This window comes from Aquarana catesbeiana, linkage group LG13 (genome assembly GCF_042186555.1).
Source record: "Aquarana catesbeiana isolate 2022-GZ linkage group LG13, ASM4218655v1, whole genome shotgun sequence".
In the NCBI taxonomy this organism is placed as follows: Eukaryota; Metazoa; Chordata; class Amphibia; order Anura; family Ranidae; genus Aquarana; species Aquarana catesbeiana.
The window spans coordinates 139,250,867-139,267,208 of NC_133336.1; positions in this window are offsets into that span (position 1 = coordinate 139,250,867).

A 16,342-nucleotide genomic window follows, 5' to 3' on the forward strand; every position below is an offset into this window, starting at 1 on the left:
AGCTAAAGCTACAAGTTAGTGTAGTGCGTCCTCTTAACAGTGTTTAGCTAAAGCTACAAGTTAGTGTAGTGCGACCTTTGCACAGTGTTCAGCTAAAGCTACAAGTTAGTTTAGTGTAACCTCTGCACAGTGTTCAGCTAAAGCTACAAGTTAGTGTAGTGCGTCCTCCTTACAGTGTTCAGCTAAAACTACAAGTTAGTGTAGTGCGACCTCTGCACAGTATTCAGCTAAAGCTGCAAGTTAATTTAGTGCGACCTCTGCACAGTGTTCAGCTAAAGCTACAAGTTAATGTAGTGTGTGCTCTGAACAGTGTTCAGCTAAAACTACAGGTTAGTGTAGTGCGAGCTCTGCACAGTGTTCAGCTAAAGCTACAAGTTAGTGTAGTGCGTCCTCCTCACAGAGTTCAGCTAAAGCTACAAGTTAGTGTAGTGCTTCTTCCTCACAGTGTTCAGCTAAAACTACAAGTTAGTGTAGTGAGACCTCTGCACAGTGTTCAGCTAAAGCTACAAGTTAGTTTAGTGCGACCTCTGCACAGTGTTCAGCTAAAGCTACAAGTTAGTGTAGTGCGACCTCTGCACAGTGTTCAGCTAAAGCTACAAGTTAGTTTAGTGTGACCTCTGCACAGTGTTCAGCTAAAGCTACAAGTTAGTGTAGTGTGTGCTCTGAACAGAGTTCAGCTAAAACTATAAGTTAGTGTAGTGCGACCTCTACACAGTGTTCAGCTAAAGCTACAAGTTAGTGTAGTGCATCCTCTAAACAGTGTTCAGCTAAAGCTACAAGTTAGTGTAGTGTGTCCTCATAACAGTGTTCAGCTAAAGGTACAAGTTAGTTTAGTGTGACCTCTGTACAGTGTTCAGCTAAAGCTACAAGTTAGTGTAGTGCGTCCTCCTCACAGTGTTCATCTAAAACTACAAGTCAGTGTAGTGTGACCTCAGCACAGTGTTCAGCTAAAGCTTCAAGTTAGTGTAGTGCGTCCTCTTAACAGTGTTTAGCTAAAGCTACAAGTTAGTGTAGTGCGACCTCCTCACAGTGTTCAGCTAAAACTACAAGTTATTGTAGTGCGACCTCTGCACAGTGTTCAGCTAAAGCTACAAGTTAGTGTAGTGCGTCCTCTTAACAGTGTTCAGCTAAAGCTACAAGTTAGTTTAGTGTAACCTATGCACAGTGTTCAGCTAAAGCTACAAGTTAATGTAGTGCGTGCTCTGTACAGTGTTCAGCTAAAACTACAAGTTAGTGTAGTGCGACCTCTGCACAGTGTTCAGCTAAAGCTACAAATTAGTGTAGTGCATCCTCCTCACAGTGTTCAGCTAAAGCTACAAGTTAGTGTAATGCGTTCTCCTCACAGTGTTCAGCTAAAACTAAAAGTTAGTGTAGTGAGACCTCTGCACAGTGTTCAGCTAAAGCTACAAGTTAGTTTAGTGCGACCTCTGCACAGTTTTCAGCTAAAGCTACAAGTTAGTATAGTGCGTGCTCTGAACAGTGTTTAGCTAAAACTACAAGTTAGTGTAGTGCGATCTCTGCACAGTGTTCAGCTAAAGCTACAAGTTAGTGTAGTGCGTCCTCCTCACAGTGTTCAGCTAAAGCTACAAGTTAGTGTAGTGCGACCTCTGCACAGTGTTCAGCTAAAGCTACAAGTTAGTGTATTGCGTGCTCTGAACAGTGTTCAGCTAAAGCTACAAGTTAGTGTAGTGTGTCCTCTGAACAGTGTTCATCTAAAGCTACAAGTTAGTGTAGTGCTTCCTCCTCACAGTGTTCAGCTAAAGCTACAAGTTAGTGTAGTGCGTCCTCCTCACAGTGTTCAGCTAAAGCTACAGGTTAGTTTAGTGTGACCTCTGCACAGTGTTCAGCAATGACTACAAGTTAGTGTAGTGCGACCTCTACACAGTGTTCAGCTAAAGCTACAAGTTAGTGTATTGCGTCCTCCTTACAGTGTTCAGCTAAAACTACAAGTTAGTGTAGTGCGACCTCTGCACAGTGTTCAGCTAAAGCTGCAAGTTAGTTTAGTGCGACCTCTGCACAGTGTTCAGCTAAAGCTACAAGTTAATGTAGTGCGTGCTCTGAACAGTGTTCAGCTAAAACTACAAGTAAGTGTAGTGCGAGCTCTGCACAGTGTTCAGCTAAAGCTACACGTTAGTGTAGTGCATCCTCCTCACAGAGTTCAGCTAAAGCTACAAGTTAGTGTAGTGCTTCTTCCTCACAGTGTTCAGCTAAAACTACAAGTTAGTGTAGTGAGACCTCTGCACAGTGTTCAGCTAAAGCTACAAGTTAGTTTAGTGTGACCTCTGCACAGTGTTCAGCTAAAGCTACAAGTTAGTGTAGTGCGTGCTCTGAACAGTGTTCAGCTAAAACTACAAGTTAGTGTAGTGCGACCTCTGCACAGTGTTCAGCTAAAGCTACAAGTTAGTGTAGTGTGTCCTCCTCACAGTGTTCAGCTAAAGCTACAAGTTAGTGTAGTGCATCCTCCTCACAGTGTTCAGCTTAAACTACAAGTTAGTGTAGTGCGATCTCTGCACAGTGTTCAGCTAAAGCTACAAGTTAGTTTAGTGCGACCTCTGCACAGTGTTCAACTAAAGCTACAAGTTAGTGTAGTGTGTGCTCTGAACAGTGTTCAGCTAAAGCTTCAAGTTAGTGTAGTGTGTCCTCTGAACAGTGTTCATCTAAAGCTACAAGTTAGTGTAGTGCATCCTCCTCACAGTGTTCAGCTAAAGCTACAAGTTAGTGTAGTGCGTGCTCTGAACAGTGTTCAGCTAAAGCTACAAGTTAGTGTAGTGTGTCATCTGAACAGTGTTCATCTAAAGCTACAAGTCAGTGTAGTGCATCCTCCTCACAGTGTTCAGCTAAAGCTACAAGTTAGTGTAGTGCGTCCTTCTCACAGTGTTCAGCTAAAGCTACATGTTCGTTTAGTGTGACCTCTGCACAGTGTTCAGCTAAAGGTACAAGTTAGTGTAGTGCGACCTCAGCACAGTGTTCTGCTAAAGCTACAAGTTAATGTAGTGCGTCCTCTGCACAGTGTTCAGCTAAAGCTACAAGTTAGTGTAGCTCGTGCTCTGAACAGTGTTCAGCAAAAGCTACAAGTTAGTGTAGTGCATCCTCTGAAAAGTGTTCAGCTAAAGCTACAAGTTCGTGTAGTGTGACCTCTGCACAGTGTTCAGCTAAGGCTACAAGTTAGTAAAATGCGTGCTCTGAACAGTGTTCAGCTAAAGCTACAAGTTAGTGTAGTGCTTCCTCCTCACAGTGTTCAGCTAAAGCTACTAGTTAGTGTAGTGCATCCTCCTCACAGTGTTCAGCTAAAGCTACAGGTTAGTTTAGTGTGACCTCTGCACAGTGTTCAGCTAAAGCTACAAGTTAGTGTAGTGCGTCCTCCTCACAGTGTTTAGCTAAAACTACAAGTTAGTGTAGTGTGACCTCCTCACAGTGTTCAGCTAAATCTACAAGTTAGTTTAGTGCAACCTCTGCACAGTGTTCAGCTAAAGCTACAAGTTAGTGTAGTGCATGCTCTGAACAGTGTTCAGCTAAAACTACAAGTTAGTGTAGTGTGACCTCTGCACAGTGTTCAACTAAAGCTACAAGTTAGTGTAGTGCGACCTCTGCACAGTGTTCAGCTGAAGCTACAAGTTAGTGTAGTGCTTCCTCCTTACAGTGTTCAGCTAAAGCTACAGGTTAGTGTAGTGCGTCCACCTCACAGTGTTCAGCTAAAGCTACAGGTTAGTTTAGTGTGACCTCTGCACAGTGTTCAGCTAAAGCTACATGTTAGTGTAGTGCGTCCTCCTCACAGTGTTTAGCTAAAACTACAAGTTAGTGTAGTGCGACCTCTGCACAGTGTTCATCTAAAGCTACAAGTTAGTGTAGTGTGTGCTCTGAACAGAGTTCAGCTAAAACTGTAAGTTAGTGTAGTGCGACCTCTGCACAGTGTTCAGCTAAAGCTACAAGTTAGTGTAGTGCGTCCTCTAAACAGTGTTCAGCTAAAGCTACAAGTTAGTGTAGTGTGTCCTCATAACAGTGTTCAGCTAAAGCTACAAGTTAGTTTAGTGTGACCTCTGTACAGTGTTCAGCTAAAGCTACAAGTTAGTGTAGTGCGTCCTCCTCACAGTGTTCAGCTAAAACTACAAGTCAGTGTAGTGTGACCTCAGCACAGTGTTTAGCTAAAGCTACAAGTTAATGTAGTGCATCCTCTGAACAGTGTTCATCTAAAGCTACAAGTTAGTGTAGTGCGTCCTCCTCACTGTGTTCAGCTAAAGCTACAAGTTAATGTAGTGCGTGCTCTGAACAGTGTTCAGCTAAAACTACAAGTAAGTGTAGTGCGAGCTCTGCACAGTGTTCAGCTAAAGCTACAAGTTAGTGTAGTGCATCCTCCTCACAGAGTTCAGCTAAAGCTACAAGTTAGTGTAGTGCTTCTTCCTCACAGTGTTCAGCTAAAACTACAAGTTAGTGTAGTGAGACCTCTGCACAGTGTTCAGCTAAAGCTACAAGTTAGTTTAGTGTGACCTCTGCACAGTGTTCAGCTAAAGCTACAAGTTAGTGTAGTGTGTGCTCTGAACAGTGTTCAGCTAAAACTACAAGTTAGTGTAGTGCGACCTCTGCACAGTGTTCAGCTAAAGCTACAAGTTAGTGTAGTGTGTCCTCCTCACAGTGTTCAGCTAAAGCTACAAGTTAGTGTAGTGCATCCTCCTCACAGTGTTCAGCTTAAACTACAAGTTAGTGTAGTGCGATCTCTGCACAGTGTTCAGCTAAAGCTACAAGTTAGTTTAGTGCGACCTCTGCACAGTGTTCAACTAAAGCTACAAGTTAGTGTAGTGTGTGCTCTGAACAGTGTTCAGCTAAAGCTTCAAGTTAGTGTAGTGTGTCCTCTGAACAGTGTTCATCTAAAGCTACAAGTTAGTGTAGTGCATCCTCCTCACAGTGTTCAGCTAAAGCTACAAGTTAGTGTAGTGCGTGCTCTGAACAGTGTTCAGCTAAAGCTGCAAGTTAGTGTAGTGTGTCATCTGAACAGTGTTCATCTAAAGCTACAAGTCAGTGTAGTGCATCCTCCTCACAGTGTTCAGCTAAAGCTACAAGTTAGTGTAGTGCGTCCTTCTCACAGTGTTCAGCTAAAGCTACAGGTTCGTTTAGTGTGACCTCTGCACAGTGTTCAGCTAAAGGTACAAGTTAGTGTAGTGCGACCTCAGCACAGTGTTCTGCTAAAGCTACAAGTTAATGTAGTGCGTCCTCTGCACAGTGTTCAGCTAAAGCTACAAGTTAGTGTAGCTCGTGCTCTGAACAGTGTTCAGCAAAAGCTACAAGTTAGTGTAGTGCATCCTCTGAAAAGTGTTCAGCTAAAGCTACAAGTTCGTGTAGTGTGACCTCTGCACAGTGTTCAGCTAAGGCTACAAGTTAGTAAAGTGCGTGCTCTGAACAGTGTTCAGCTAAAGCTACAAGTTAGTGTAGTGCTTCCTCCTCACAGTGTTCAGCTAAAGCTACTAGTTAGTGTAGTGCATCCTCCTCACAGTGTTCAGCTAAAGCTACAGGTTAGTTTAGTGTGACCTCTGCACAGTGTTCAGCTAAAGCTACAAGTTAGTGTAGTGCGTCCTCCTCACAGTGTTTAGCTAAAACTACAAGTTAGTGTAGTGTGACCTCCTCACAGTGTTCAGCTAAATCTACAAGTTAGTTTAGTGCAACCTCTGCACAGTGTTCAGCTAAAGCTACAAGTTAGTGTAGTGCATGCTCTGAACAGTGTTCAGCTAAAACTACAAGTTAGTGTAGTGTGACCTCTGCACAGTGTTCAACTAAAGCTACAAGTTAGTGTAGTGCGACCTCTGCACAGTGTTCAGCTAAAGCTACAAGTTAGTGTAGTGCTTCCTCCTTACAGTGTTCAGCTAAAGCTACAGGTTAGTGTAGTGCGTCCACCTCACAGTGTTCAGCTAAAGCTACAGGTTAGTTTAGTGTGACCTCTGCACAGTGTTCAGCTAAAGCTATATGTTAGTGTAGTGCGTCCTCCTCATAGTGTTTAGCTAAAACTACAAGTTAGTGTAGTGCGACCTCTGCACAGTGTTCATCTAAAGCTACAAGTTAGTGTAGTGTGTGCTCTGAACAGAGTTCAGCTAAAACTGTAAGTTAGTGTAGTGCGACCTCTGCACAGTGTTCAGCTAAAGCTACAAGTTAGTGTAGTGCGTCCTCTAAACAGTGTTCAGCTAAAGCTACAAGTTAGTGTAGTGTGTCCTCATAACAGTGTTCAGCTAAAGCTACAAGTTAGTTTAGTGTGACCTCTGTACAGTGTTCAGCTAAAGCTACAAGTTAGTGTAGTGCGTCCTCCTCACAGTGTTCAGCTAAAACTACAAGTCAGTGTAGTGTGACCTCAGCACAGTGTTTAGCTAAAGCTACAAGTTAATGTAGTGCATCCTCTGAACAGTGTTCATCTAAAGCTACAAGTTAGTGTAGTGCGTCCTCCTCACTGTGTTCAGCTAAAACTACAAGTTATTGTAGTGCGACCTCTGCACAGTGTTCAGCTAAAGCTACAAGTTAGTGTAGTGCGTCCTCTTAACAGTGTTTAGCTAAAGTTACAAGTTAGTGTAGTGCGACCTTTGCACAGTGTTCAGCTAAAGCTACAAGTTAGTTTAGTGTAACCTCTGCACAGTATTCAGCTAAAGCTACAAGTTAATGTAGTGCGTGCTCTGTACAGTGTTCAGCTAAAACTACAAGTTAGTGTAGTGCGACCTCTGCACAGTGTTCAGCTAAAGCTACAAATTAGTGTAGTGCATCCTCCTCACAGTGTTCAGCTAAAGCTACAAGTTAGTGTAGTGCGTCCTCCTCACAGTGTTCAGCTAAAACTAAAAGTTAGTGTAGTGAGACCTCTGCACAGTGTTCAGCTAAAGCTACAAGTTAGTTTAGTGCGACCTCTGCACAGTGTTCAGCTAAAGCTACAAGTTAGTGTAGTGCGTGCTCTGAACAGTGTTTAGCTAAAACTACAAGTTAGTGTAGTGCAATCTCTGCACAGTGTTCAGCTAAAGCTACTAGTTAGTGTAGTGCGTCCTCCTCACAGTGTTCAGCTAAAGCTACAAGTTAGTGTAGTGCGACCTCTGCACAATGTTCAGCTAAAGCTACAAGTTAGTGTATTGCGTGCTCTGAACAGTGTTCAGCTAAAGCTGCAAGTTAGTGTAGTGTGTCCTCTGAACAGTGTTCATCTAAAGCTACAAGTTAGTGTAGTGCTTCCTCCTCACAGTGTTCAGCTAAAGCTACAAGTTAGTGTAGTGCATCCTCTGAACAGTGTTCAGCTAAAGCTACAAGTTAGTGTAGTGCGACCTCTGCACAGTGTTCAGCTAAAGCTACAAGTTAGTGTAGTGCGTGCTCTGAACAGTGTTCACCTAAAGCTACAAGTTAGTGTAGTGCGTCCTCTGAACAGTGTTCAGCTAAAGCTACAAGTTAGTGTAGTGCGGCCTCTGCACAGTGTTCAGCTAAAGCTACAAGTTAGTGTAGTGCGTGCTCTGAACAGTGTTCGGCTAAAGTTACAAGTTAGTGTAGTGCTTCCTCCTCAAAGTGTTCAGCTAAAGCTACAAGTTAGTGTAGTTTGTCCTCCTCACAGTGTTCAGCTAAAGCTACAGGTTAGTGTAGTGCGACCTCTGCACAGTGTTCAGCTAAAGCTACAAGTTAGTGTAGTGCGTCCTCCTCACAGTGTTCAGCTAGAACTACAAGTTAGTGTAGTGTGACCTCCTCGCAGTGTTCAGCTAAAGCTACAAGTTAGTGTAGTGCGACCTCTGCACAGTGTTCAGCTAAAGCTAAAGGTTAGTTTGGTGTGACCTCTGCACAGTGTTCAGCTAAAGCTACAAGTTAGTTTAGTGCATGCTCTGAACAGTGTTCAGCTAAAACTACAAGTTAGTGTAGTGCAACCTCTGCACAGTGTTCATCTAAAGCTACAAGTTAGTGTAGTGCGTCCTCTGAACAGTGGTCAGCTAAAGCTACAAGTTAGTGTAGTGCGTTCTCCTCACAGTGTTCAGCTAAAGCTACAAGTTAGTGTAGTGCAACCTCTGCACAGTGTTCAGCTAAAGCTACATGTTAGTTTAGTGCTTCCTCCTCACAGAGTTCAGCTAAAGCTACAAGTTAGTGTAGTGCATCCTCCTCACAGTGTTCAGCTAAAGCTACAGGTTAGTTTAGTGTGACCTCTGCACAGTGTTCAGCTAAAGCTACAAGTTAGTGTAGTGCGTCCTCCTCACAGTGTTCAGCTAAAACTACAAGTTAGTGTAGTGCGACCTCTGCACAGTGTTCAGCTAAAGCTACAAGTTAGTGTAGTGCGTCCTCTTAACAGTGTTCAGCTAAAGCTACAAGTTAGTGTAGTGTGACCTTTGCACAGTGTTCAGCTAAAGCTACCTGTAGAAGTTTGGTGGTGTTCTCCTGATCCTATCACTGCCGCAGGCAGCTAAAGTATTTACACGTTAGTGTAGTGCGACCTCTGCACACTGTTCAGCTAAAGCTACCTGCAGTAGGATGGTGGTGTTTTCCTGATCCTATCACTACCGCAGGCAGCTAAAGTATTAACACGTTAGTGTAGTGCGACCTTTGCACAGTGTTCAGCTAAAGCTACCGGTAGAAGGTTGGTGGTGTTTTCCTGATCCTATCACTACCGCAGGCAGCTAAACTATTTACACATTAGTGTGGTGCGACCTCTGCACTGTTCAGCTAAATCTAGCTATAGAAGGTTGGTGGTGTTTTCCTGATCCTATTACTACCATAGGCAGCTAAATTATTTACACGTTAGTGTAGTGCTACCTCTGCACAGTGTTCAGCTAAAGCTACCTGTAGAAGGTTGGTGGTGTTCTCATACTGTAGGCAGGCAGTTGATTTTGCTAGCTGCAGTATCAATATATATATATATATATATATATATATATATATATATATCCCAGCTTAGTGCAGCTACATACCATTAGTATGTCTGGAAGGCCAACAAGGAGGGGCAGTCACAAGCCAATAAAAGAGGGCAAGCAGGCTCTGTGTCTTGAGGCAACGGTGCTGGTCATGGAGACGGTGCATCCTCATCAGCACTTGGCCGTGGGACACGCTTGGCCTTTTTTTTGGCAGCTGGCCGTATTGAGCCACAACATGCGGAAGACTTGGTCGAGTGGATGACCAAGCCGTCCTCATCCTCCTCATCCTCCCTCACCCATGCTCAGGGTACTTTGTCTGGCAAAGCAGCTGCCAACGCAGCCTCTTCCCTCGGCTCAATGGCATCAGTGACTCCTTCCCTAGCCCCACCATGTCCTCCTGAGGAGTCCCTCGAACTGTTTGACCACAGTGTTGGGTACATGCTCCAGGAGGATGCCCAGCATTTAGAAGTCTCTGATGATGATACTAGCTAGATGAAGGCAGTAACGTGAGCACGGACAGAGCGGATGCCCAAAAAGGACAGCAATCTGGCAGTCATGCTCCCCCTGCTGCAGCATACTACCAGGTTTGCTCCAGTGATGAGGAGGGAGGGGATGATGAGGTCACTGACCCAACATGGGTGCCTGATAAGAGAGAGGAGGAGGAGGAGGCACATCACCAACGAGGCAGGATGCCCTCCAGGGGCCAGCCTAAGGGCAGCACATTGACTGTATCACACCGCAAAGCTCCGCATGTGCAGGGCGCTGCTGTCTCTGCGTGTTATTCCAAAAGTTCTTTGGTGTGGGCCTTTTTTGAGACGAGTGCATCCGATCGCACTGCTGCTATTTGCAACATATGTCTCAAGCGTATCTCGCGTGCCCAAAACATCTCCCGCTTGGGCACCACATGCTTGACCAGACATATGTTGACCTGCCATGCAGTTCGTTGGCAAGTGTATCTAAAAGACCCATGTAACGAGCCCCTTGCTCGCTCGGTTCCACTCTCCCGACACTCCTCTGCAGCTATGGAATCAGATTGCAGATCGCACCATCTGATTGCTCGGTCATCCAATGCTCCGGTATTAGAACTACAGCTATGTGCTGTTCTAACCCAGTTGTGATAGCTCAGAACAAACACCAGGCAGACTGTATTTAAGTTCAACCAGGAATCTCCTTTATTCAAAAATACAGGCTCTTTTATACACTAACAGTGGAGGTGCATACGTCCTGCTCATATTACTTTAACAATACACCTGTAACCTAATTAACCTAATTAACATGGGCTAATTAACTAATCCCTTTAGACAGCCTAGATGACTCAGACATGACCTATAGGCCAGACTGGCTGTCTTGTAGCTTAGAACCCCCAATCAACATTATCATAATAGCAGAGTTAATTAAACACAAACAACAATGGGGATCTAATGACTCTTAGATTCCATACTAGAGACTTATTTACAATACACATTTTAGCAGACAACAGACAGGTAGCTGGAATTGATGACATTAGCATTTAACAGTAGGAGTCCCAACGGTATGAATCGGTCACTATTCCAATATGGCAAATCCAGGGTCCCCAGAGTCTGTGTGTCCTGGGTGACCAGGACCCGAATCCACAGTAATGCCACCTCAAGGTTCCCCAGGCATACAGCTCACAAAGAGCACCGTTCCCCCAAATGTCAGGGCCCATGATCGATCGGCAAGAGGCTAGCATACAGACCCCTCCAAAAGTCTCTCTCCCATCTAGGTCTGTCACATTTCTCCCCTTTCAGCAGGAGACTAACACAGGAGGAGACCCCAGACGGGTTGACTCCAAAGTTAGTCAGTAGTTCCAGTCCTCTAATGCCTGTACCCACACAGTACCCCAAACAAATTGTTCCAAACAAAGCATTACTCACCCAGCCAACCTCTGCCTCTCTTAGAGAACATATCTGCCGCTGGGGAGAGGCCTGGAGTGGCCTTTCTCCCTGGAGTCCTTTCTGCCGCTGGAGAGAAGACAGGGTGTTTGGGCTCACTCCGTGTCATGCTGTTGGGGATCTGGGCCGACTGCCCAGCATCCCTGGGGTATACAGGTGGAGACTGAAGTCCCTTCCACCTTCACAGGAAATCCATCCTCTGTTAGTTGAGGGCAGAGGCCAGCAGTACTCGGCCCTGTTGCCAGCCCTTCTGCTGGAAACCCCACACCATCTGCTCTGGCTAACTGTTGGGGAGGGAGGCCTACTGCCCCACCTCCCTGGAACTCTGTAGTTGTTGCCTGTGCTGGGCAGAGGTTGGTAGCACTCTGCCCTGTTGCCAGTACTTCTGCTGGGGACTCTGCATCCTTCGCTCCAGCTAACCGTTAGGGCAGGAGGCTGGCTTCCTCCACTCCCAAACTGTGTAGCTGCCATTGGGAAGGTGAGCCGGCTGCTTCCTTTTCCATTCCCTCATCTGGATGTTGGGACGATATGTCTATGGTACTGTCTCCCAGGTGCATGGATCTTTGCTGGGGAGGAAAGACCACTTCCTCCACCCTGGCCAACTGTTGGGGAGGGACGACGAACACCTCCTCTCCCTTCTCCCCCTGTATCCTGATCTGCTGCTGGGAAGTGACCACCTCCTTCTCACCCTGAGCCTTCGGAACAGCTGCAGGTGTAGGGCAGAGATCTTGGACCCTCTGTCCGGTTGCCAGCGCTTCAGCTGGGGAAGTTCCTTGTAACTTCACAGATACTCCTGTTGGTGCTGGGCAGAGCACAGTGAAGTTTGGCCCTAATAACAGCTCTTCTTCTGCTGGAGGCTCACCAGGTTGTTCTTCCTCAGCAGAAAAGTCTATCAAATCCCCTGTCTCTGCAACTGGTGTCTGGGGATAAAGGTTCACCATCTCCTCTCCATGGAACCCAGAAGATGCTATCAGTGCTGGGCACAGGTTAGCAGAGCTCTGCCCTGTTGTCAGCACTTCAGGTTTGGGGACGGCAATCTTCAGATTTTCCACTGCCGATTCTCTGGCATTCTGCTGGACAGGCACATTCCTCCATCCAAGATCATCCAATGCAGAAACAGGTTCATCAAGGTCAGTCAGCACTTGCTGCATCCGCCATAAGACCTCCGCCTCCATAGCTGCGGGGGCAGGTTGGCAAAGCACACTGTTACTCTGCCACATTGTCAACTCTTCAGCCAGGATTTCAGAGTTGTCACCTGGTATTTCCTGATAGTCCCAGGCAAAGGGAGCACCACCCTGCTGCTGAGCAGAGTCTAACAGCTGTTTGTAGGCGATCTCCAGCTCCCATTCCTGAACGGCCAGAAACTCCAAATCTTCCTGTGCCCAGTGCACTTCTGAGACAATCCCAGGCCATCGTAGTCAAAGCCTTCCGTGGGGCTGTCATCCGCTGTCCACGGGCACACTTGGGCTACATACCACTGGAGGGCTCTGTAGCTCTCGTCCAACCGCATTTCTGCCCGGATCAGCCTGCTTAACTCAGCTGCCCACTCCTGGTTCGGCTGTTCCCCCAATAACAGCATTCGCACTTCATACTGCGACCAGTACCTTACATGGATGGAGGGGAGAACTTTTCCCTGGTTTCGCTGCTCACGGGCCAGCACCTCCTTCCAGAGTTCGCAGCGGATAGAATCAAACCATCCTAGCAGGACCTGCTCTGATACTGGTCCTCTGTGCTGTATCTGCTTCTCTCACAACCTCCTTCTGAATTCCTCATCCATGGTGGCTGGTATCTCTCCTCTCCTGCTATTTGGACCTTGGATCCAGGTGATGGTTTGGATGTGTTTACGGCAAGGAAGCACGATCCCACCATTCCCTCCACAGCTCTCAAGTAAGTCTTTCAGCGTGGCTCTCCTGCAGGCTGGTTTGGAGTGTCCCAGTAACTGGAGAGCAAATCCCACAGCTGCCAACCAATGTAACGAGCCCCTTTCTCGCTCGGTTCCACTCTCCCGACACTCCTCTGCAGCTATTTAATAAGATTGCAGATCGCACCATCTGATTGCTCGGTCATCCAATGCTCCGGGATTAGAACTACAGCTATGGGCCGTTCTAACCCAGTTGTGATAGCTCAGAACAAACACCAGGCAGGCTGTATAGCATCTTCTGATAGCACTGATAGCATCTTCTGCGTTCCAGGGACAGGAGATGTGAACCTTTATCCCCAGACACCAGTTGCAGAGACAGGGGGTTTGATAGACTTTTCTGCTGAGGAAGAACAACCTGATGAGCCTCCAGCAGAAGAGCTGGTATTAGGGCCAAACTTCACTGTGCTCTGCCCAGCACCAACAGCAGTATCTGTGGAGTTACAACAAACTTCTCCAGCTGAAGATCTGGTAACTGAACAGAGGGTCCAAGATCTCTGCCCCACACTTTTAGCAATACCAGAGACTGGGGATTTAATAGACGTTTCTGTAGAAGAGGAACCACCTAGCAAACCCCCAGCAGAAGTGCTGGCAACCGGACAGAGGGTCCAAGACCTCTGCCCCACACCTGTGGCAGTTTTGGAGACTCAGGGTGAGAAGGTGACAATCACTTCCCAGCAGCAGATACAGGGGGATAAGGGAGAGGAGGTGTGTGTTGTCCCTCCCCAACAGTTGGCCAGGGTGGAGGAAGCGGCCTTTCCTCCCCTGCAAAGATCTGTGCACCTGGGAGACAGTACCACAGACATGTCGTCCCAGCAGCCAGATGAGGGAATGGAAAAGGAAGCAGCCGGCTCACCTCCCCAATGGCAGCTACACAGTTTGGGAGTGGAGAAAGCCAGCCTCCTGCCCCAACGGTTAGCCGGAGCGGAGGATGCGGAGTCCCCAGCAGAAGTGCTGGCAACAGGGCAGAGTGCTACCAACCTCTGCCCAGCACCGGCAATAATTGTGGAGTTCCAGGGAGCCGGGGCAGTCGGCCCCTCTCTCCAGCGACAAGCTGATGTAGTAAAGCTGCTACTTCCAGCTGAATCGCTGGCAACAGGGCAGAGCGCTGCAGGCCTGTGCCTCACACCTACAGTTTCTTCTCAGCTTCAGGGAATTGGGACAGTGGGCCCCTCTGTCCAGCAACAGGCCAAGCCATGGAATGTTAAAAACCACCCAGCTGAAGCGCGGGCAGCCAGATAGAGAGTAAATAACCTCTGCCCCACATCTACTGAGGTCAACTATTCCTTGCAGCCAGGAAAGGAGATCATGTGGGAAGACTATGTGAGTTCACTCTGCCTGACTAACGCATGGGCAGACCAGGTGGAGGTCTGGGACCTTGATAGTCAACCTTTGATGGGGGAGAAATGTGACAGACTCACCCGGGACAGAGGCTATTGGAGGGGACTGAAGCAAGCCTCTTGCCAACAGATTATGGGCCCTGGATTTTAAGGGAACAATACTCTGCAAGGTGAATTAGAAATCCAGTCTGATCTGTACTAATCAGACTCAATCATGTATATATGTATATATTGTATGTTCTCTCATTCGGTTGTGGACTCTTTGCTGTGGTCATTTGGGATGTGTGTCCCTGTAGAGGGAGGGGGGATTCCTCCAGCAGCCCCTCTGCTGATAAGACTGATTTATACTGTTGGGACACATCCTGTGAGGAGATGCTGGTGTCATCAACTCCACCTGTCTGTCTGTTGCCTGCTAGAATGTGTATTGTAAATAAGTCTAGTATTTTTTTCCTTCAATCTGCAAGCCAACACTTTCGCATAAAGTTTGACATCTGCGTTCAGCAGAGAGATGGGTCTGTAACTCGAACAGAGCCTGGCATCTTTCCCCTCTTTTAGTATCAGTGTGCTTCTCTCTCCATTTCGCAGTTGGCACCCAATTCGTTCCAATAATGACAAAGCCTAGGAACCAGGATATGTTCCAGTTTTTCTAAATATATAGTAGTAAATCCATCTGGACCTGGGCTCTTACCCTTTGGGGAATCTTTCAGGGCTGCCAAAATTTCCTCCTCCTCAATAGGTCTATCCAAGGTTGATCTCTCCTCCTCGGTTAGCTCCGCTACCCCCGCCCCCTTCAGGAAATCCTCATCCCTGCCCATACGAGTGGGGTCCTCCGCTCCATGTTGCCCAATAGAATATAAGGCCACATAAAACTTTTAAAACTCTTCTGCCATGCCTCTACTGGTCACTATTAACTCACCTCTTTTATTTTTATTTTTCCTTTAAAGTTCCGGCCCCTTTTCTTTCTTATTAATCTGGCCAAGTGCTTGCTCGACTTATTCGCCCAGAGATAGTTATCCTTTGTTATCTTATTGAGAGCTCTTTTGGAATCCTGTTCCATCAAGTCCCTCAGCTCCTCCCTTTTGGGGGCTAGCTGACGATAACACCCTTGTGCATGCAGACCAGACAGGGTTTGTACCCGGGAGAAAGAGCAGGGATAATGGGGTGAGAGCAGCGCTTCTGTTAGAAACCAGTAAAACGGGGTGGGCCCCCAGTTCTATTCCTGTCAGTGGATGCCGAAAAAGCGTTTGACAGGGTAGACTGGGGGTTCATGATGAAAACTCTTGAAGCCATGGGGATTGGTCCGAGGTTTATCTCGTGGGTCAAAATACTTTATAATAACGCTACGGCCTCCCTTAAGGTAAATGGGGCTCTCTCTAAACCCTTCAATATGGTAAACGGTACTAGACAGGGTTGCCCACTCTCCCCTCTTCTGTTCGTTTTGTCCCTTGAGCCTCTACTGGCTACTATTCGCAACAATCCAGATTGTAGTGGGGTGAAGATAGGAGCAGAGGAACATAAACTCGCGGCATTTGCCGACGATGTTTTGTTCTTCATCACGAATCCCAGAATTACAGAAATTTGAGGAAGTCAGAGATCCTAAATATCAGTATGGGAAAACAAGAGGAGGCCCACTTAGCCGAAGTGTTCCCCTTCCCCTGGAAAAAGGAAATCAAGTACTTGGGGATAAAGTTAGCTAACACCTTTAAAAAATTGTATTTAAAAAATTACATTCCATTGCTGGATGAGATCAGGCAAGAAGCCAGAAGAATATCATCAAGGCCTCTCTCATGGCTTGGGCGCATAAACGCGGTTAAAATGATACTGACACCCAAAATACTGTATAAATTTCAGATGTTGCCTATCCCTCTTCCTAAGTACTATTTCAGAGCTCTACGCAGCTCGATAGCGAAGTTTGTCTGGGGTGGCAAAAAACTACGTATCTCCTATGCAGTTTTAAGTAGGAGGAAAAAAAAGGTGGACTAGCTCTACCTGATTTCAATAGGTATTATATATCAGTAGTTCTATCACGATTTATCGATTGGTTCAAAAAGGGATCGGAGAAGAGATGGGTCAATATAGAACACTATTTGAGTAACACTGATTTAGGTCACATTTTGTGGAATTCCCCAAAATATAGAGCACTCAGCACCAACACAGCTGTATTGACATGTAACACTTTTAAATATTGGGACCAGATACACACCCAGAATAAATGGACACACAATTCACCATTGATTTACATGAAAAATAATTTATTTTTTGAACCCGGGATGAGGGAGGTGGGAGGGAATTGGTTAAAGGATGATGGTATTCAATTAAAAATTTTTTCAAGTAAGG